Source organism: Apteryx mantelli, chromosome 2 (assembly GCF_036417845.1).
Source record: "Apteryx mantelli isolate bAptMan1 chromosome 2, bAptMan1.hap1, whole genome shotgun sequence".
Taxonomy (NCBI): Eukaryota; Metazoa; Chordata; class Aves; order Apterygiformes; family Apterygidae; genus Apteryx; species Apteryx mantelli.
This window is the reverse complement of record NC_089979.1, coordinates 81,006,230-81,030,053: the sequence shown is the minus strand read 5'-3', so window position 1 is coordinate 81,030,053 and position 23,824 is coordinate 81,006,230. Positions and strand designations below refer to the sequence as shown.

General features: G+C 38.5%; 1 long non-coding RNA gene across 1 annotated transcript in view; it reads left to right on the top strand.

Moving 5' to 3' along the window:
* The first annotated feature begins 13,521 nt into the window (after positions 1 to 13,521).
* Positions 13,522 to 23,824, top strand: part of LOC106482915 (uncharacterized) — a 115,767-nt gene continuing 105,464 nt past the window's right edge. Inside the window, exon 1 of the long non-coding RNA XR_010883587.1 lies at positions 13,522 to 13,584. This is a non-coding gene — a long non-coding RNA (uncharacterized lncRNA). The remainder of the gene's footprint in view (positions 13,585 to 23,824) is intronic.

Sequence of the window (23,824 nt, the reverse complement as noted above, 5' to 3'; positions counted from 1 at the left end):
TTTTCTGGGTAGATACTGAGGCCACTACTGTTTAATGTTTTTCTTAATGACTGGATGATGGGACTCTCTGTGCAGTACACTCTGCAAGTTTCCAGATGATACCAAATTGGTCAGTTACTGGAGGTCAGGGCTGGTATTCAGAGGGATCTAGACAAACTGGGAAAATGGACTGACAGGAACCTCATGGATTTCAAAGATAAGTGCAAAGTTCTGCACCTGAGGAGGAATAACCCCATTCACCAGTAGAGGCTGGAGCCAACCAGCTGAAAAGCAGCTTTGTAGAAATGAACCTTGGGGTCCTGTTGGACAAATCGACCATGAGCCAGCAATGCGCTCTTGCAGGAAAGAAGGCCAATGGTGTCCTGGGCTGCATTAGGCAGAGCATTGCCAGCAGGTTGAGGGAGGTGATCCTTCCCCTCTACTCAGCCTCAGTGAGGCCGCACCTGAAGGACTGTGTCCAGTGCTGGGTTCCCCAGTACAAGAGACATGGAGCTACTGGAGAAGAACCACTAAGGTGGTTAGGGGGCTGGAACACATGGCACGTGAGGAGATGCTGAGAGTCCTGGGTTTGTCCAGTCTGATGTGGAAAAGACTATGGGGGAGATGTTACTGCTGTCTACTATGATGCAATGGGAGAGTGCAGAGAAGACCAAGCCAGACTCTTCTCAGAGATGCACAGTAGAAGGATGAAAAGCAATGAACACAAGTTGGAAGAGGAGAAATTCTGATTAAGTACAAGAAAAACCTTTTTTCATCATGAGTGTGGCCAGATACTAGAAGAGATGTCCAGAGAGGCTATGGGGTGACCATTCTCAGAGATATTCAAACATGACTGAACATAGCCTTGAGGAACTGCTCCAACTGCTCCTGATCTGAGCAGTGGGGTGTGGACCAGATGACCTCTAGTGGTCTTTTCCAACCTATATTATTCTGTAAGGTACATTTTATAAAAGCCTGTGGACAGATTTCTGCTTCCTGATAACCAGTATCCCACCCAATTGATCTAGAATTATCTGGATTTTTGACACTTTTTTTTTTTTCTGGTAGCTAAACAGAATGAAGGTCTCTGTTTCAAACTATGCTGGCAGCATGCAAAAATTTCTATCAAAATGTTGATAATAATACCATTCCTAAAGGTAAGCATCTGTGATATCTTACCCTGCTGCAACAAGGAACATTTTATCTGAATCATTATGTGTTAAAACTTGAGCCTGCAAATATTTATGCACTTGTGTAATTAGTAATCTACCAGTTTGCCACTTTAATAGTAACCTCCCCAAAATATAGTTATTTTTTCAGACTGAAGGTAACAATGTCTTGATTACTGAGTATTTTCAGCAGGACAGTACTTAAGCAGAATTATGGTAACCCATATATTGTCTCATGTGTAGTTCAATACCACCTCTCAACAGATGTCTGATTTAATTATAGGTACTTCATACTCATTTTCATTGGTGTCATGAACTTACCACTATGGCTTCAGTACTTCTAAGTAACATTGCAGCCAACTAATGCAGTGGAAACACTTAAAAGTGTAGTTCTCTTCTGCAATCTCCACCCCCCCCCAAAAAAAAAAAAAGAAGCAGTAGCATGCCCTGCCTTGTCAGCTATTCAGATGCCCATTTTTGTAACCTCACTCCAAAATTTTTCTGTGCATTGTTAAAGACAGGTAATCTTTTGCTGAAATGGTGGTTGCATTTCACTTGTGAACCAGTTGTTCCTAATATATTAAATCTGAGCTAAGTCACTGCATAGATAAGACTCCTAAGAGAACATAAATAATCTTATCTGTATTAAGTCTGCAAGGTGCCGTACGCCCAGAAGTGTAGTCAGCTGAGTCATCAGTGTGGTCTGTGAGTAGGGCACAAGGCAGGAACAAAGAAACTGAGGCGCTCTGTTTCCTGCTCTAACTTGGAAAAAAGCATGTTAGTTACTGCTTCAGTTTCTCCATTTGTAGAACGAAGATTATGTATTTGCCTTTTTTCCAGAAAATGCTTAAAAATTATGGAGTAATGTAATATGTTTGTTAATAGAATTCAGGTTAACTAGGAACTCTGAATACTTCAGTTTAGCTATTCTCCTACCTCAGACAGGGTAATACAAGATATTCCAAAGTTTCAGGAAAAGAAGAACAGAGTGATGTGTTTTCATAGGCATCAGGTTTAATCATAAGAGAAGTATTAAGAGAGATATCACTATTACAGAGAAAAGAAACTACCCATTACTCAGGGAAAAAAAATCCACTGATACTGCAAAGGTGGTGGGGAGTGAGATGGTAAAAAGCAAACAGCAAATCCTTTTCACTCCTTCCCCCCCCCCCCCCGCCCCCAGTCTCCTAGATAAGCACATTGAGTTAGGACAAAAGACTGATTTTACATACTGCTCAGGCTCTCAAAGTGTTTCACTGAAACAATTGAAAGAAAAAGAACCTCATAGCACAAGTACTAGGGAAAGTTTAAGCACAGTGGGGTCCTAATGAGACCACTATTATTTATTATACCTGTAATGTCTGTGAGCAAAAAGGGTGAAGCCCAGAATCTGGGTGAGGAGAGAGTATGACATTTTTGCTTTTTTCCTCACCTCCATCTTGTATCCTCTTATTTAATCCTCTTTGTACCCATGTAGTAGTCTGCAAAGAGCTGTGTTAATTGGGTAAAGTGACTGCAGCATGAGATAACAAAAGGCTAAAGTACAGTGTGGTGCCTTGTGTGGGGCTTTGAAAGGTGCAGTGTACAATCTGAAATGAATTTATTAGACTTTGGCATGCAGGCACTGGAAAATAAGACAGTAACGCTGCAGTCTACAGTTCCGTGTTGTCAGCCTTATTTTTTTGGTGGTACCCGATTCTCGGAAGACACTGCAGCTCCTGCGAATTTCAGTTAGAGTGAGTGGAAGCTACGTGCATCTGAAAAGTCCAAACAGCACAGAAAATGCACAATTTAATAATAAGAGGACAGTATCAAGTAAACGTGCTTCCTGTGTCAAGTCTGCCACAAACTTTCTGTGCAAGTCAAGCCTGTTCTTTAACATTGATTCCCCTTTAAAAAAAATACCAGTTCCACCTGCTGTTTCTTTTCCATTGTTTGTCCATGTAACTGTGACCTCTTTCAGTCCACGACTACCTCCTGTGGTCAGTCAAGGCTGCTATAACTGAGCTCCTTCCCCCCCCCCCCCCAGATGAAAAGCTACATATTAATCAAGGAAGCATATGCTTCATTATTCCCTGTGCCAGCACCGGCCAGCAGTGATGATATGTGTCGTATACTTTGACTGTAATCTTGAGGAAAATTGCACCAAAATGAAGTATCTATTAAAAGTCAGACAAGGATGTACAATTAGCCAGAAGTACTAGAAGAGGAAAAGAAGTTGTTTAAACATCATCCCCGCATGACCAATGGACATAAAGCCTTATTCTTCTTTGTTTTAGTGCTCAAAGGTTGTAGATACACACTCACATAGTCACATAGACCACTGGGTTAAAAGAAATAATGAAAATGCTCTCTTGCACTTGAAACCAACAAACCAGAAATTTGTTTAATTGAATTTATTGGTCAGACCCTTCCCCCACTCAAGTCAATTCCCCATTGATTGCACTAAGTGGAGAAGGGTGGAGGGGAAAGGACGTTCACATCCATGCTTACATGCAGACGTTTTTACTCAGATTAAAATTGGACTCAAAAGTGGCTATTTATATGCATGAGACTAATGCAAAGTGCATATTCTGCCTCAGGATTAAAGTATTTAGTTTTTCAAGAGGGAGCAGTCCATTGATCAATGCTTCATGCCCCCATTTCTCATTTTGATAGAGCTTTGCCCATGAACTCTCATTAGATGTCCTGATTCCAACTTAAATTTGATTTCAGCTCCAGCAGTGGGATGTCATGAAGAAAACAGATTGTTCCATATATTCATCGAAATACAGAGCATAGCCAGGTATATACCAATGGCATTTCATCATCAATAACATATGTGCCACCAGGATGAATTGATGTTGAGGGCTGCAATTCATAATCTTTGGTGTGTTTGCAATTAGTTACAGGTACAGCTAAGTGTATGTGAATTTATTTGCAGAGACAATTTTGCCAAACCAAACAATCTTCCTGTTAAACACAGGCTCAGGAAAAGTTGTACCCATTAACATGGCTAGTTTCACATGTTTAATATATGGTCTCACGGCTAAGCAGTCTTATAATTTAATTTCATGGTACAACTGCTCTATGTTGAATATTTGATATAAGGCAGATTAAAGGTTTGGCCTTAGAAGGTTTTCCCCCTACATATTTCACTTTCCCAATCATCTTCTGCCATAGCAATACATAATGCCATTTTCCAGTATATTCCTTTGACATGGTGCCCCAGTCTAACTTACTGGAGAAAAAAAAAAGTCCTAATCTATGGGCTTTTTTTTTTTTAATCGGACACATTGGTTACAAACTTCCAAAACAGTGAAAGCATTTTTCATCACGTAAAGCTCAATGATTTAATGGCAAACATGTGGCTACACAGGTCTGAATGTACTCCCTTCATTACATATCCTTTTAACAAGTTCCTGCCAAATCTGATTGGGATAAATTGTAGGGCTATCGTTCAGAAACTAATTCACACTCGTTATTTTCATGAGTTACAGTATATGCCATTTCACCCTTCAGCAGATGTGCATTTAGATTAGTTTCAGAGCACATTCTAATCTAAATCCCAAATCTCTCACTAATAAACACTAAAATATGCTTAATATACCCAATATGTATCTTTATACATTTAGAGGCTCCCTGCCACACTCTAAAAGGTTTGGACCCGTTCCCAGAGTAATACTCAATTCTACAGTGAATCACTGCTATGTGTTGCAGCTAATCCATGAGATGCTTTCAAGTTTTGTACCTGAGAGCCATAACACTTCACAGACACCAGCTCTGAAATTACTGTGATTTCTGTTATTAATCTTGACTTTTTTTAATATAAAGTACAATGTTATAAATGTTACCTTTGAACAACTGTGTAGAAGGTTAAATAGTCTAAATAGATCTGTATTTTTGAAACAACAGCACTACATCATCAGAAACAATTCTGACAAATAAAAAGCTATTAGTCCACCAAAATTGTAATGAGATCATGATTAATAAACACCTCTGAAAGGTCTACATCAAAGTCAAAGCTTTTCTGTGATAAATGTAAACATTCAGACCCTACTTTGCCAAAAGCTATGTGTTTCATTTATCCAGCTCTCCTGATTGATCTGTTCATTATTCTAATAAATAATTTATCACCTTGAAGAGGACAATTCATTATGCAGATAGTATGAATAAGTAACTTTAGACAGCCAAAGCTTTAGAAGAATTAGCAGCATTACCAGTGCCATGAAGTCTGTTTCTGATGCAGACTTCAAACTTGAATTATAACAATTAAATTAGTGTAAAAACAGATCATTTTAGATAATTTATAAGCAATGACCTATGTGAATTCACAGCAGAGATCTATCAGAAATCTGATATGTCAGAATCTCTTTGGGTCCTTTTAATTACACTGTATGAGAAATTATGATAAGCTACAGGCAGCAGTCTAAACAAAAGTGACAGAATTAAATTACAGTTTGTAATACACTCCATTTCCTAAATTAGGGAGAAAGTCTGTAAGATATGCAGTGTTGGTTATTTTATTCTTCCATTTTCTGTCCAAAATGCCTATCTGATTTTGTATAGCCACAAGCAATGAAAAAAAAATCTTATGGAAATCAGGCAGAGTGGGTCATTTCTCAAAGTATAGAAAATATTATTGAGAGAACTGAATTGTAAGTCATACCAGAGAATTGCTTTTGCACTGAAAGTTTAAAAAGGTGGAGATAAGGACGCTTGTATAATGGCAATACATTAGGGGACAGAGTAGACACCATTACTCATCACTCTTTTCCCTAATAGGAACACAAGGGATTATTATTATATGGGGTTTTATGACTTATTTCTTTTTTAAAACATTTAAATGGATGTAAGAGTCTCTTTGTCCAAGGGGGGCCTGAGGGGAACACACAAAAAAAGTGTCTTTGTAATTAAATGTGTAATATGTGCCCCAAAAATAGGATTGTTCAACATCACTCATAAAAATTGATAGCACCACAATTCAAAGTCATTTAACCAGCTTTTCTCTCTTAGTAATGCACTGGGAGAGAGAGGGGGAGTTTTTATTTTACTTTATTTTATTTTCTCAGGTAATACAAATACGAAGCTACTGCACTCTACTACAAGAGAGGAAACTGGGAGCATTTAGGGAACACTTTGCTGTGTTTCATCCCCAGTGAAAGTCCTTATCTTTGGAGGAATTAGTGTCTCGAATAACAAGCAGTCTAGAATACCAGCATGCTCTCTCAGCAGTCTGGTTCAGAATAACAAAGCGAGCGCTTTTTCTCCCATCACTTGCACACTAGATTCCTGAGTCTAACAGGGATTTCCTTGAAGCGACATCTCTATTCAAATAATATATTGCGTTGTACATTGCAACACCTGGAACTGTGATAATCATAACAGGTTCCTCAAGCCCCCTGCCTTCTCTTTGTTTTTCTAAATCATGGATCTGGCCTGGCAAAGCAGGAGGGAGTGGATGCCACTTTTCTGCTTTGCCTGCTATTATCCTAGAACTTGATCTGCGCTGTCAAGTGCAGCGTATACCCTTCCTTTGTAAAGGCAGAAGCTGACAAGCTGGTTGTTTCACACTCAGAACAGTGGGAGAACGATCCAAAACTAGGGTGCTTCATATGGAGCTGCTGCCACCCTTTGCATGCCCTCCAGCTCTATTCAGGGAGCATCACAAAGGCAATGGCGCAGAAGAAAATGCTCTGGCAGTATGATTTGCTCAGGATCCAGAATAACAATGTCAGGAGAAAGCTAGGGAAGCCAAGGGGTAGCACAGAAGCTGATGGCATCTTTCAGATCAAATTATTCCAAAGACTTTATAGTATGGAGAACCCCGTTTTCCCCAAAACAAAACTAAGACACCTCTTCCCCTCGTGAATCGTTATGTAAAATGTGGGCCTGGACTCCAGTGATGGTGAATCCCATTTTTGTGTCAGCTCCACTGACACTGTGGATTTCGGTAGGCGTCTATGGTGCACTAGGCTCATAGTGTCTGCATGGACAAGACCTTAAAAGAAAAATGAAAATAGATTAAATAGTTAAAAAAAAACAACTGGAATTATTGGTATATGACATAAAGTTATATTTCCTCTGACGTGCATTATTAATTAATTAAATAGAACAGCTAACATTTTTTCCTGTCAGGACAAAACACCTCTGGATTTGCAGTCATAAAATGAAACTGTGCTTGCCAGGTGGATATACTGCATCAGCACCATATGTCTTCTATAACATTTTATTCCCATGTGCTATTCCTTACTTATTAAACTGAACCAAGGGATGTGACCATGGAACGGACAGAACAAATTAAAGTCTGAACAAAGGTTTCCTCCAAATAAGCCACAGTGCAAGCAACAAGAAATGGGATACAGTTGATAAGCAGAGAGCACACTTTATTGATTTTTTTTTTTCTCTCCCAATTAGGTTAGGTAGATTCTATTCATCTGCCCGCTTAAATAGATATGAATGTGAACTCTCTGAGGTATTCCTAAGAAGTTTTCAGTAAAAATGTTTCCATATCACTGCACAAAGAGGGTTTGGAGGTAGCTGACAGCTGTGGGTATATAAATTAAATAGAAGATTGTTGATGTATTTGAAAGAAAATATTTTTCCTCCTAAATGTAGCATTCCAAAATAGTTCAATGATGTAAAAATAGGGTTCAGTCTCATTTTCTATAGCTCCAGATTCATGACAGCTTGACTGTGTGTAACTATACAAACAAAGCAAAAGTTATTTGCTTTTAGTGAACCACATAATATGTTCACACTTTCCTATCTGTACTGGAGGCACCTTAGTCTCTCCAACTAAGGAGTAGTGAGAGATGGATGAGTTTCTGGATACAATGAACTTATCCCTGAACCCTAAAGGAGAGCTATCCATAACACAAAACATGATGGCCTTATGGGGAATATGAAAAGCAAATCGATGGGGCCCTCATCCTACAAGGCACCAAAGGGATGGTAAAGAAGATTTCATGCTTCCCTAGGAGCCTGTAGGATTTTGTGCTGTGTTTGGACAGCCTCTACAGAACAGGGCTTTAATTCGCTTCTAGTGCAAGGAAGCTCAACAAGGGCTACTGCTGTACTTGTTTCTTGGTGAAAAGAACAGAAATTGGTGCCCCAATATCAAATTGTTTTACAATGGGAAGGAATGAGTCACTATTCCTGCATAAAATACACTGGCCACTTTTGATGCCTCTGCCCAGCAAAAGGAGGCAAAATGCTGCTCTCAGTTATGCCAGTAGATACATGCGAAGCCAGCTCTGAGAGTTCACTTAGGCTGGCTCCACCGTAACTAAGAGGAAATCGTAAGCTGGGGAAGGAAGTGCAGGGAGAGCCAGGCACGGTCTGGAAGGTGGAGGTTACCGGGTCAGTAGTGATGGCTTTGTGTAGCAAGGCAGACAGCTGAGGTGGGAGGGGGCTCTCCTGAGCCCCTCGGAGTCATGATATTAGGAATATAACTAAATTAGGGAGGAAGGGAAAGGTCTGAACACTGTCCTTGGCTGGGATTGAAATGAGGCAAGAAGACTCCCACAGTGAAAGAAAATATCAGCGCTTGAAAAATTTAAGGGTGGCATTTTAGAAGCGTGGTCATGGGAACTTTGTCTCTGGGACATAAGAGGAACTTCACTATATTAAATTAACCCCTTCCGTTCCACAGGGGAGAGGGCAGGCTATGTCCGAACGGCTAATAATCTGATGAGTTGCTCTGGGAAAGTGCTTTGATTTGTAGCTGCATAGAAATTTCGTGAGGCATAAAGGGAACGGGGAGGATAAGAAGAATTGGTTTGGGGAATTGCTGCCCCGACCTCCTAATCGACCAGCTTCCTCTCTTTCACATCACCTGCATTTCCTCCTCTGGGGAGGAATTGGCAGGCACCTAAACTCTGCTCTAGTCTCACTGTAGGGATTACTGCATTAGCACTGAAATGTGATCCATAACATGCAGCATTGTTTGCTTTGCTGTTTGATCAAATATTGAACCAAGTCGGTTCCTTTCTGTAAAATCTTTTAATAACTTAATAGTAATAACTATATTATAATAATAATAGCAACTTTTACTACTTTCATAGACACAACAGCTAACTAAAGTAATCTGACAGTCCTTCCAAACCAAACCAGTCAAAACCTGCCTCACCTGCTCAAAACTCTGAGGTGAAACACTTAGCTAGGATTCAGCAGGGAGGAGGAATACCTGAGCAAAATGCCATGGGCCAGAAAAGGAGGGCTGGGACAAAGGAAGAAGATGAGGGCAGCAGCTGAAGGAATGGTGCCATTACTTTACAACACAAAGAATTCACCCTCCCCAGGAAAATTATTCCACTTGCTTCTCAGCACCAGAGTGGTTTAATGCAATCAACAGAACACAAGGATGCAAGTCTTGAAAGAAAATTAAATCATTCAGAATCACAAGCCTAATGCTGTCATTTCAGTAACACCAGTGGCACAAAATCCATTTACACAGACCAATACACGGACTGTTTATTTATTTTGAAGGAAATATTAGTATTCAGAATAAAGTTTTTTTGTTTTGTTTTGTTTTGATTCAATTTGGGACAGATTTGAGGGCTTGTAAAGGGTTATGCCTTAATTCTTCATGCTAACAATTAATTTTGAAAGTGGGAATGTAGTATTACTAAAGTAAGTTTGCTGCTGAAATGCGATAAGGGGAATGGTGCTCTTCCAGTTATCTGTCAAGGACCCTGGACAGTAAGAACATGCACAATCTCCTGCTTCAGAGGCTGAGCTAAAAAAGTAACAGTTCCTGTTTTTCAGAAATATTTGTTTTAACTCAAAGGTTTACACAGCTTCTGGGAATAACAGCACAGAAGTTACATTCCTTGATGCTCTTCCATTTCTCAAATATGCTCAGAGCTCCTTCCCTATTCTCTTCTTAGGGGGTATTAAAAATATCCAGAGAGTGTCTATTACAATCAGAAAACAATATATTTAATTTAATATATTTAGTTTTGTGAGTGCTTTTATTTGTTATATTATAATCATGCCTATTATAAATGGATTGAATGGTAATTATATTTACATCTACCAACCACTCCCATTGAATGGGAGACCATGGAGGTCATTGCACTGCAACCTCTGGGTATTGCAGACATTTCAAACATCTGGCACTGCATTATTAGAGCTGTCATGAAGAACTAGAGAGCTTTGAGAACTTATTATCATTCACACTGGTTATGACTGATGAGGTGAGATGTGAGTGGGTTTAGACTTTTTTTTTTTTCCTGAAAAAATGCCTCACTATAAACATTGCATACTTTTCCTGTCAATAAAAATTTGAAATTAGACAGGCTTAGAACATGAGATGTTCGATCCCTAACTATAAATAGTACAACCACAAGTTACCTCCTGGGCTTTTCTGAGCTGATTCAATGAATGCTAAAAATGCATAAAGCAAATACACATTAAAATTAGCCTTTTTTAAAAAACTTGATTGCACAGGTTTTAATACCTTTTAAAAGATTTCTTTCCTGTAAGTTATATTGCAGCTATTATATATAATTTTTTTCTTCTATGTGTGGTTTCTTCTTTCTATTATGTTTGATTGCATTTTCTTTTTCTCTTACATATTTGTTTCTCCTTAAGTAAATTTCATAAACTCCACAGTGTTAAATGGCCATTGATTTGAAAATTGCTGCCAGGTGCAGGGTCTTCAGCTCTCCTTCAGGAAAGTTCTTAAGCATGTGCTTAGGTTTGGGCCAGCTTGCAAGTATTAAACCTACTAGTATAGTTCAGAAGGCCTTTAATAGTCACCTGAGTCTGAGCTTTTAAGAACAGCTAGTGAGAAAAACTTTAAGAAAATGTTTAAAGGAAATGTAAAGGTCATATGTTTCTATTCCTAAGGGGCCTTAAATGGATAACAATTGATTATTGAATATATTAATACTGTTTGTATTCAGCTTATTCTTATTCCTTTATTACTTAGCTATTGAGGCCAGTTATTCTGAAAGGAACTGTACTTATTTACTCTGGTTCTGGGATCAGTGCAATTTCTCTGTGGCCACAGGTTCCAGGCATTATCTCACAATCCAGTTTTCCCTGTAAGGATGTATATAATTTGGAGATAATGGACTCTTTATAATATTCTGCAAAGCACAGGCCACAGAATTTTACCTGAGAATTTTTGCATTGGCCCCAGGTAAGAAGGGGAGGTAATGCACACATGGAAATGCAGGCTAAGGAAAACAGAAGGAGAAGAGAAATAAGAGAAAAGTCAATTAAAAAAAAACAACACAACAACTATCCATCTATTTCCATATGTTTGCAGGGCTTTTTTTTTTTTTTTTTTTTTTTTTTTTTAATTTTGCAACCTGTTTGCTGACACTTCTGGGCTGAGTTCTTAGAGTTTCTAGTTGGTTTGAACTGGGGAGACTGAATGACTTTAACATACATCCCTGAAAGTGAGAGTAGAGATTCTGCCACTGATTTTTTGCTCTGTCCAGTTTTCACTTTTTGAAATCTTTCTCTGTCTTTAATATAACCAGCATGAAATATAGTCTAAAATGTCAGTGTTTTGGGTGTTTTTTTTTTTTTTTGCCTGGTTTTGTTTTAATTTTTAAGGGGAAAGAAAGCGAACAAAAACTCTGTATTCTTCCACATGATTTTCTTCTGTTTGTTCTGAGGACACAACACAACAGTACCCAACCTTTTCTAGTGGGGGAAGAAAAAGAAAAAACAGGTCAGGTTATCTACCAGTTAGAGATATTACAGAGCTACCTACCAGACCATAGTCTGGGCTTACGGATATTGTGTGTTGCTGGCACAGGCTTGTGACAGATTAAGGACCACAGGATCAAGGGCCAACAGTTTGTTGACAAATCCTAAAGAGCAAACCAGAGAGCAGGAATATTTGAAAAATAGTTCGTTGTGTCATATCTGCAACAAATTATCTGCTATTGGGTCTTATTCCACAGCTCAGTAAAATCACTCGCAGAGGGCTTGAGGTCAAGATTGGTCTCTTTGAGTAGTTTTCAGACTTCACTTCATCAACAGATGGAGGGCAGTTCACAGAAGGTAGCATAACATTGAGAGGCCAGGAAAAGATCTTTTATTTTATTTATGTGTGATTTTAAAAGCCTACTTCACATTAGAAGCGTCTCCGATGAGATTTCAAGAAACTGTTATTGCAAATTCCCTTATTCCCCATGGATCCAGCAGGATCACAAGCAGAATAAGCACGGTGAGGGCTGAAGGCCCACCCTGTGTAGCTGGGCAAGGTGGTCAGAAGCCTCAGGAGCAGACAGGACCGCCTTGGCCCATGCCCTGTCCTGGCAGAGGAAAGAAATGCACCACAGGAACAGGTCATGCTACAAACTACTTAATTAACAAAGCAGGGAGAAATTGTCGGGTAGAACGTGTCTCTGGAGGGCTGTTCACAAACAAAGGTTGTTAAGTTGCTGTATTAAGCACACATGAGGTGGAGTGTGGGTGCTCCTGGGGGTTTAAATTGTAAATTACAGGAGCATACTAAACTGGTGTGTGTCTACACAGGTAGTTTCACTTAATTTAGCTGTCAATCTAAATCATTTTAACATCATGCCTTTAGTTAAACCGTTTATTCTGGGCAGCCTGCATTAAAGCCTCAGCCTTGCAATGAGTCCCAGGTGGATCCTTGTTGAAGCTAATGGGGCTGTGTGTGGCTGCAGGGTAGCACTCACATAAAAGTCATTAAAGGGCTGGGACTTACTTGAGTAAGGCTAATTCTTGTGCTTGTGGGAAGTTCTTTGCACAAAAAAGTGTTCACTTTGATGCCTGTGAGAATTTTTATGGAGTTAATGTACAGTTCAGTGGGATTTTGGTCCCGGTGAGGTGAAGATGCTTCTTACCTTGCTTGTGTGGCTTGTCCTGTTGAAACCAAGGTGGTGACTAGTGTCTGTGAGGTTACTTGAATGGCAAAGAGCTTGCAGGAATGGAATGTTCTTTTGCCATGTGAATGTGAGATGTTCATTTTCAGAATGCCAGAATGTGAAGCTTAGAAAAAACAACTCAGAAACAATAATAATATTAGAGAGAAGATAAATAGATACAAAGGGAAAAATGGTGCATTATTTACCTTGATAATATTCCTACAGGGACTATGGAGTAGTTCATGTTACAGTTTTTATTTCTGGGCTCGCAGAAACATTTGTTTCTCTGCAGGTGAAACAGGTTAAAGGCTAAATCCTATTTAGTCTACCAAACTTGCATGCTGGGGAGGAAGGTGTCCCTACTCAGAAATGCACACAGCTTATGACATATGTGCTATATAGTCATGCATATCTGGGCACAAAGCTATGTTCTGTCCTTTCCAAGTATGAGGCAATATTGCTGAGCTGGTTAATCCAGAGAGCTAACCCACCCCTTTTAAGAGGCTAACTGATATTATTCCCTTCTTCTACAGGAAAGAAAATCAGAAGACTCTCAAGGAAAATTATGCACAGAGGAAGAAATGGAATTACTTATGTTGGTAAGTGCCCTACTACATACGGGTTGCAAACCTAACCTTGTCATGATTTCTTCCTCAGTCCTGCTATACAGTGTTATCTATGGAACAAGGACTGTCCCTAAGATACACTAACATATCCCAGTGCTGCAAAACAGGACTTCTGTTCATAGACCAAAATAATGTTCTGCTTCAAATAATTTTTTTTTGCCTTTCAGATTTCAGCTCAGCTGCTTGCTCAGTCGGTTAAATCATAATAAGGAGTGACAGAAATGAAAGAAGTCAGTATAAAATTGATATAAATAGCTATGAGAATAGACCCAGAAGAGCATTACTGGGGTTTCTCATTTGTATTACAGACCATTAGACGTGGATACATTAAGTCTCTGATCTTTAAATTTTGCATTTCATCTGTTCTTAGACTGGGAATGCAGGGATGTCATAATTTACTTAAGTGAGATATATTCTGCTATCATTTATATTGGGGGAAAAAAAACAGACAAATCACATTGACTTCACTGGAGTTATTCCAGATTTGCCCTAACTAAAGCCAATTCTCTCCATGCTCTACAAAGCAACCTGGACATAAGTGGACCTTCTTCATGATAGATGGTCCAATTCTGAGATCCCTGGAGGAGGTACAGAGAAAGCTGACCCAGGAGATGAATAGTTCCAGAACTAGAGATGTTCTGCCTTCAAGAAAGAGGAAATAAATCCATGTACTGTGATCTCACTGAACATTATTCTTTGATTTTGCTGCCAGTGCATAAAGGTAACAGAAAGCATCAGACTATCTGTTCTGCATAATACTGAGAAAAATTTGTGGCTTACAAGTACTTTTACTTGTCATCCCACAAAGCCTGCTTGATAGCATATATGGGTATAACAGTTCAACTCTTCAGTAGTCCCAAAAGCTTTCATATATATTAAACAAATCTTTCTGTTAGAGGGGGATATGTTTTCGTAACATGGTGAAAGATTTAAACTATCTGGGCCTCACTGACCAAGGAATCACTTAACTCTTTCAAAAACCTACCTCTCTGTCATGCTGTGAAAATGAATCCCAGCATCAATTTTTAAAATCATATCCTAAAGTTCATTGATCACACAAAGGCAAGAGAAAAGCAAAGGGATGATCTTCATCTCCTAAATGCATATCATGTAACACGTGACAATCGGATGAGATTTCAGAAACACTTTCAGCTAGTAAACACACACAGAGGAGAAATGGCTAGGCTGAATGCGTCAAACCTGGAGTAGGAATAACAACATATACATTCATCATGGGAATTAACTGTACCTTATGAAGAAAAAAAGGGATGAAACCTCAAATTGAATCACAAACTCATTTTGAAGTAAGAACAGGGAAAGATGACCTTGCATTAAGTTTTGGGATTCAAGATATGTCAGTTCTTTATCTCAGCTCTGCTGCAGACTTTCAGTGGCAAAATCACTGGACTTCAGTTCTTCCTCTGTAAAATAAGAATAATCACCCATTTCTTGCCTAACTGGATTGTGTGGATACGGGGAAACACAAAAAGGTTCTTACTCACCTGGAACCCTTTGCTATTCCTGTAATAAAAAATATGAAAAATAGTGTAATGACTCCATTTTATCTGCTGAGAAGAAAATACTTTCCAATCAGCTGAGTTGGCATTGTTTACCCTGCTCTGAATGCCTATCTCTGCTGGACGGTGCAGTCACCATTGGCTCAGTACATACCTTCTGGTATCTGTTTTGCCCATTTGGACATATAAACACCTCTTCGATGTTTGATGTTAGTATTTCAACTTGGTTCCATGTTAAGCCTGTTTGTTCATCTTATATTCAATGACAAAAAGTCAAAAACTTTAACAGATGGAAGGTTTCCTGGTGTATTTTCTGTCTTTTCAGAATACTGATTTCTGAAAGCCAGGAAATAGAGGTTCTCAATTCTGCCTTACCTGGAGCAGGCCATAGCCAATGGGAATTATCTGCAAATGCTCCAGAGGCAAACACCTTGTTAGATGTGGCTGTATCGAACTGATGGAGGGATTAGTTGGAACAGATTGGCAGAGCGGTGCTTGTGATGGAGAGGAATGTGGGAGGACTGCAGGAGAGAAGGGGAAGGAAAGAAAAAAGGGAAGGAGAACATGCATACTCTGAAATATCTGATAGGCCTCATTTCTTTTTCTGTTGAGTAGACTGTGGTAGTAAAGAGGTAAGAAAGCTGTCTTCTATTGGGGACTGTCTGAAGTCATTTACCCATAATTCACAGGGCGTCAATCACCTTATATCTGTGTTTATCTTTTCAGAGCTATTAGGTTACTTCCAAAAAACTCTGGAGTCTGATTAATATAAAAAACTGGCAGGGTGCTGCATATCTTTCCAAATATCAAGTACAATATATAATCTCAAAATCTTATCACATACACAGGGCTTGGAAAGGAGACTCAGATCCTTCTAATAGAACAGATACCTTGCCCTATACTGTATCTCACAACTGAAGTAGAGCTTATAGCCCCTTAGAGACCTGTTTGCTCATGTAGATCCTGGCATTCACATGGGGTCACACATAACTCCATACGCACACTCAAGGAAGGGTAAATACAAAGTGATAGCTACTTTTTGACCCATAGTCTACCTATGTCATTGTCCTAACCTGAGTTCTCCCAGTGCTTCTCCTCCCCCTTACTGCTTGCTTCCCTCCCAGCCAGTATGTGAACAGGTAATTTATTTTTCTTCAAACATCTTGCCTTTTTTTTGTAATTCTGAATTTTGCTAAGATTTATTCAGATTATGTTAACACAAGGCGCTCCTTTCCCCTTTGTCCTCAGTGAATGCAGGGAGTTGCAAGTGATGTTTTGTGCATATAGGTGCACGTTCCTTTGAGCTGCTCAGCTGATCTGAAACGCAGCAGGCTGGAAGTCCCTTCATCCTGGATGTGTGCATTGTGATTGATTTGATTTATAAGTTTACAGCTTGTGCTGCATCAGGCATGGTCAGCAGTAGTGGTTTGCTGTGTGCTCAGTAAATACCGTATTTCAAATAAAGAAAAGAGCCCATTTCAGTACTTTGTTTCCCACAACTACACGTTTCCCTCAGGAGTCCTGAAGTTACAGTAAGGTACGAATCTGCTTAAATCATAACAGAAATGAATGTGTACAGGCCATAACTGTACATATTCATTACAACTGACATATTCAGTACAACTGACTAAGTAAGGGACCTAAGTATTGTTTCAGGTTGTAAGGTTGCTGACTGTGTCACTGCACTGATTGGTGCTGAGAGTAATTGTTTTTTTAGCATCTACTTTATTTGAAATGTTATTTTATTATTTGCTCAGTAAGTGTAGGTGAGATTTCTGTCTGTGCAACTAAAGTTATGCTCACACTGTAAGTCAGCTTAAGTGAGATAAGCATTGCATTTTTGGTGTTTATTTTCCCCCCTCCCCCTTCTGATTTTCTTCTCTAGTAATGAGATCTGGTGAGAGATCACAAGTGAGAATATCTATAGGAGTATAAAACAGAGAGAGTGCTGATCCTAAGCAGCATAATTACAAATGTCTTCTTGTAGGAGGAACCTGTCTTCTCTTTGATTTCACGGATGGTTGGGATTTTCCATTTGAGGTTATGGGAACAAATGTGCTGGCTCGTCCAAAAATGTCTATTCCTCTTGACATGGGCTTTGTCCTAGAATGTGCTAAAAGGACTTAAAAAAAAAAACTCAAAATTTTATTTTTGGCTGCTATTTTAAGCCGTAACAGATGATCTATCTTGCACCTTTTATGCAGTATGGCTATTATTTATACATGAAAGAAAATTGTGCAGGGGTTGGATGGAGAGGGGGGATCTTTTACTTTCTTCCCTCTTGTGCTCTAGGTCACTATTTTCAGCTGCTTCTCCAAATTCATTGCTCATGTTGCGCAATCTTGTATTCTAACCCAGAGCCTACGCAATAGAGACATTCATAGTAGCAACATTTTGCTGTGTATCTGAGGATGTGTATCACCAAAGGATCATTCTGATCTTCCTGTTTTCCACGTCTCCAAATCCTTAGTGCTGTGCAGCACAAGGGTTGAAAGGTGGCAATCCCTTCTCCCATGGGGCAGCAGCATGTTCATTAGAAAGTTCCCTCTGTCTTTTCTATATCTACTTACTGTTGCTTAGAGTGTGGGTGGCTTAAACTGATACTTGAAAGCAAGTTTGCTAGAACTCCCAGGGGTGTTTAAATAACAGCCAGCTCATTTCTGAGGGAAAACTGTTTGGTCAAAATTTAATACTATAAAACAGCCAAAATGTTCCCTTCTTTCTTCCTCCTCTAGTCCTGCTCACCGTAAGTCTATAAATTACAATTAAGCTGAACAAAATGGAACTGATATTCATTTTAGAAATGATTAGACTCTAATTAAAGTGGCCATTGGAAGGTTTCTCTTGTCCAGAAATTCTCAGCACTCAATTTTGAGCACTTAACTATTGGTATTTGCCAACCCTATCTGCTTGCAGATGAGAGGAGGTTGGAAGCTGATTGCAGAGTGCAAAGCAGGCCCTATTTCATTCAAACCATCTCCTAGTTAGTGTCATGCAGGGATATTCATACTGAATAGACAAAAAATTACGGAGAATTGCCATTTTGCTGTTCCCTCCCTGGGTTGTTTCAAAGGGGTCCCTTCCCCCATGAGCCTACCTTTCATTATGGTTTTCATTATTGCCTGCAATGCTGGATCTGTGGTTGGGCATCTTTACTCCAAAATGTCTGCAGGAACCAGGCATATTCCCTGTGCTCTGGCACACAAAGCAAAGATTCAAAATCTATCAAGTGCCTGCAGACTCCTGTTTCACCTATACGACCAGCAACATTTTCTTCAGGCAGAACTGTTTATGCCTTTTTGAAGTCACTGCTATCACTTCATCAATTTCATATAAAAATCGAAAGGTTGGTTAGAACATTGCAAGTAATAACTGCAGGTACTTCCAAGCACCTAACCTTCTGCCAGACCAACTGTGCAGAGGCAGCGCAATATGAACAAAAAAGTGCTTACATTAAGTAATACTAAAAAAAGAGAGGCCTTTCATTTATTTGGGCGGGCATTATCTACCTTTATGTTAAAAACATGCAAGAAAGGATGATAAAGAAACTTGAAACAGCCAGGAGGTCAAAGGGGAAATAAAGATGCTGAGAAATTTAAAGACCTGCCCAAAATCATGTAGCAGGCTGGTAGCAGAACTCGCAATTGAAGCTATCTTCTTGCCTCCAACCAGTGTTCCATCTGCTAGACCAGCATTGCCAGCTATATATTGAGAATTAAACTTAAGAGAAAATTCATGTCATATAACACAAGTAGTCATAACTTTCCTTAGTAAAAAGACTGGTAGCAAGTACAATGTTCTTCTATTCTCTTCCTTGTTAATTCTTCTATGATGTGATTGGAAGTCATCTGTTTGCAAATGATGAGGATACCTATATGTGTTATAGTTTTATTTTTTATTTTATTTTATTTTTCTTCTGGACAGCTGTATGAGAATTCTTAGTGAAGCTGAGCTTGGAAGTCAGTTGAATCAGGAAAACAAAATCATATATCTTTGGGTTATGAACTTTAAACCATTACTGGTTTCATTTCTAATTAGATACATTGCTGACCTGGACGCACAGTCCCTTGACAATTCAATATGCATTTTATCAATGATACCATAAAAGCAAGATTCACAATACTACTGTATTTCAACAGTGACAAGAAAGGACTAGAGCTATTTCCTTTCAAATCTGATTTTTAACTGGCATTTATCCTGAATCTGCCGCAACACTGTCAGAAGTGCTAATGGATTCTGTGCAAATAGTAGTCTTTAAGGAATGGAGTTTAAACAAAGTATATCTTGCCCAATAATCTCACCTTTTATGAAAAGGTAACAGATATATAGCAGTAGTATCATCCGTTGAAGAGTCGGCTATCTTACTAGTTGTCTCTTCTGGAGGTTCTTGTTTCGATGTAGGCAATTTCTTGTTTCTGTTAAGCATTGTTTGAATTGTGGTGTGCATGCATAGGTAGTGTGCATGGTTTTATGTGTGTTTCTGTAAAGTGTCAATTAATTCTATCTAGTATGACCAATGCGTAATTCAGAATCATCTAACCCCCAAGCAGTTCGAATCTCCTCTTTTGAAAAAGGAAACCTGAGGAAGGTACTTCTGTCTATGATACTTCAAACTGTCCTGGGCTTCTTACAATTTATTCCTTCGCCATGCCCTCTTGCTCCTGTGTTATCTCAATAGCTCTGAACAAAGGAGAGGGAGCCCTACCTATTACACAGAAGAAGAAGTTTGCCTTTATCTCATGGGTCTGTGGCAGGCAATGTGTCTTGTGCAATAGTTATAGGTCCTAACTATTCCCAGTTCAGACCATAACCAATATTCTCATAATTAGCCTTAAGACTGCCCAGCCAAGCTTGATCTGAATGAGGTTGCCAGGGTTCAGAATGAAATTACACAGACTTCTCCAGCTTTATGCATAAGGAATAGAGCACATAGCACTTAGTATGTATAAATCAGAAAGAATGATGCACCTGAAATGTGGTTTGAAAAGGGCAGCAGCCTCCTAAAAAGCTTTGGAAGCTAACTTTTAACTTTAGAGCGAGGACTGAAAGTTGAAATTCATCTTGAGGTATTATTAGGAGGATTATGGTACTTTTTTTTTTTTTTTTTTTTTTTTTTTTTTTTTTTTGCCGTGTGTATAAAAGGTTCACAACTCACCAGCAATGTGGCCAATGTTAAGAACATTCTCCAGAGCTGAAGAAACATACTCATTCTTTATTGTTAAGAGATTTAGTTTATTCTTGAAGACCAATTTCTTTATACTAAATGTCCTCAGATTTGACTTGAATTAGCATGTACCTTGAAAAATGATCCTGATTGTAAGGCATTATAAAAAAAAGCTGTATTAATCTTTAAAATGTAACTGCAGCACTCTACAGCACTGATTTTTCCTCTCCTGAAAGCAGCTGGACAAAACAAATAGGAGGCATTTCTTCACAATATTACAGGACTCACTTAATGAAATAATAATCACAAGTTATACCACAAGGCGCTTATTTAATGAGTTGGATATGACAGAGCGTGTGTTATTGTGCAATATGAATACCTAAAGATGTTGGCAGCCGGAAGCCAACTGACTTGTTAAATCCATGCAAATTGCATAATGGTACAGAAATGGGTATTATTCAATTTTTCTTAAAGGAATATATATTCATAAAGGAAAAAAATCAAATTGCATGAAGTGCTTTGAGATCTACTAATGATCTCAAGCTAGGCTAGATTTTCTCATTTAATTTTAAATAAATATTTCACAGTGTAGACCCTAGAAATTGACCAAATGCAGTGTCTCTTAGGGAGGAACTTATTTTGGAGGGGGAAGGAAGGGGCACAAGCTTACAGATGCTCAAGGCCAGATGATCTTACATTATGTAGAAAATGCTTTTTCTGCTCATTTCTTATTTCAGCTGTAAGCAGTTCAGCTTTAAATTGTCTACCTGTCACTAGCAGCAACTCCATTCAATTTCTAGAAAGTTGATAAGATCTACGGACCTCATGGACTTTGAAGTCTGAAGTATATTCCTTTTAAGTTGGAAATTAACTAATATGTAAGAATGACGGTTAAAGTCTGAATATTTTCCCTGGGTTTTTCTTCTTTATGTGGAATCGTAATTAAAAAAGGAAGATAGTGAGGCTAAAGAGCACCGGTCAACACATTAACATGAAAAAATGCATCTCTGGACTAATTCATATCTTGAAGGCAATCAAGTTATTGCATTAATTTTATCTATTATTATTTCTATTACTTCTTTATTGCTTTTCTCAGAAGACTAGAGGTGAAGAATTTGTAAATCAATAAAGGCTTGCACAGTGTATACATGTGTGTTACACAAACGAATATTCCAGCTATCTTCTCATTGTCACTGTGTACTTCCATATACATACCCCAATTGCTAACTGCCTATATAGTACCAAGTCAGTGAACACAACACCAGGATGTTGTATTGTCTGATATCTAAGGCTCTGGGGCAGGAGTTTTGAAGACTGAAGAAAGAGCATCATCAGAACAATTGTTATCTTCCTTGTCAAATCCTAGCCTAGGCTTCCTTTGAGCAAAGCACTACAAGATACATTTGATTTTTAAGCATTAGTTTAAACTTCCTTTCCCCCTCACTCCTTCCTTTTGGAAAAACATGCATTTCAGCTCTGAATAAATGAAGGCTGTTTAGTCATGTGCTCAGAGCGAGGCATGTCCTTAAATGCTGTGCTGGCCCGGGATCCTAGGTGAGACTGTGCTATGAGCCTGCGAGTGTTCTCTCCTTCCTGATCCATTATGACTTTCTCCATACCTTACTATGATCCAAAAGGATTTTTACCCTTTCTTATTCCATCTTTTAACACCTGCCTTGCTTCAGGAATAAGTCTACACATTTCCTGTAGTTCTTTGTGAGCTTGTGCAATAAATCATGATACAACCTACAACATCTACCCATCCACTAGTTAGACTCCTTAACAAAAGCATCCAATCAGTTAATCCAGGAAGATTAATTTTACTTTCATCTTAAAATGCAAGATTCATTAATGACATAGAAAAAAGTCTGCATTTGGTTAATTAGCTGAATGACGGTCATCCATATCTATCGCCGGTGGCAGACAGCTGGAGTTATTAAGTCCAGGAAAATAAATTCACTCCCAACACTGAAGTATTAATCAGCTCAGGAAGGCCACTTGAGGTCCTGGGAAGTACCACAAAGATGTGAAATAATATAATGTCCTAGAGATGTTGGTCTAATTGGTGGATAGATTTAAAGAGTGGAATTCACAGCTCTAATGATGGGCAGTAATCTCACATGACAATATTCTTTTGGTTTTTCTTTGGTATTTACTTATTTATTTCAAAGAAAAGGAAACAAAGGTGAGATGCCGATACTTTCCCCCTGTCTGCTGCCTGAAGCAGCAGAAGGGAGTCAGTTCTCAGAAGAATCCTTGCTGCCTTTGTACATCTGCTCCCCATATCAGTACGCTCAAAAGCAGGGAATAGAGACTTAAGCACAGAAAAGACTATAAGAACAGCAAGGTCACATGCAGGTGCTCTGTAAAACGTATCTTTTTGAAAGTGTACTTTCATATGCAGAGTTCTTATTTATTCCTTTGATATTTATCAGTCCAGTGTTTAGCAGAGCTGGGATCAAACATTGTTTACTAAAATTTTGCTGGGATACCAAAGCTTGTTAGATTTAAGGATGATCAGAATGACTTATTTTCGATAACTTGTCAGTTCTAAGCAAAGGCACTGACTGTGTTCACAGCTCTCCATAACAGCTTGGTTCTTGTAAGCAGTAACTCATCAATGTAGTACATAAAGTATGTTTATTGATATGCATATGACAATACATTTCTTTTCACAAATACCTCAGTGCCCATGAGTTTAACATATTCTATATATTTAGCATAATCTCCAACTACAAACTAAACCTACCTGAGAAAGAAGACATGAGGGTGAATCACTTTGAAAAATTAGAGACATTGATTCTTGTGAAGTGAATCAAAAGAGAAACTGATATCTAGGGAGAAGAATGGTGCATAAGAATGTAAATGCCTTACCTAAGTCTGCTGTTTTTGAGCGAATTAAAATGATTGAAAAACAAAATCTGTTTTTCTGATGGCATACAAACTAGAGTAAGAGAAATTAAAATAAATTCCTAACCAGGGTCTGGTTTTTCATGCACCCTAATACATGCCATACAGTCATTCTGATACTTATAAACAATTTTTTGTTTATTTGGAAATAGAAAAATAACACAGTCAAATATACATATTTTGTAGAAAGGCAAACAAATAGTATTAGATGCATTTTACCATGTACTATCTATCTAGAAGCCCAACTAAATATTTAAATGGTCTGACTATCAGACACTTTATACATGCACAGTGTGAATACTAATATTAAAATCAACCTTTCCGCATTCCCAACTGAAATAAACTTAATTTTCACACAATAAGAGTTCATATGAACACATGCAACAGATATACTTTAACCATTTTAGAATGGAAAGCATAAATGAAGTGAGAAAACTGTTCTTGCCATCCCCTAAGATTACTTTTACTTTTATGAACACCTTTTGTTAGATAAACTTAGCGATGTAGGTATTTCAGCCCAAATACATAAAAAATAATGCACATCTAACTATTAATCCTGGGCTTTACTAGTGATGGAAAATCATATACTTTAATGAATCTGGAACTTAGGAAGCTAGTATTA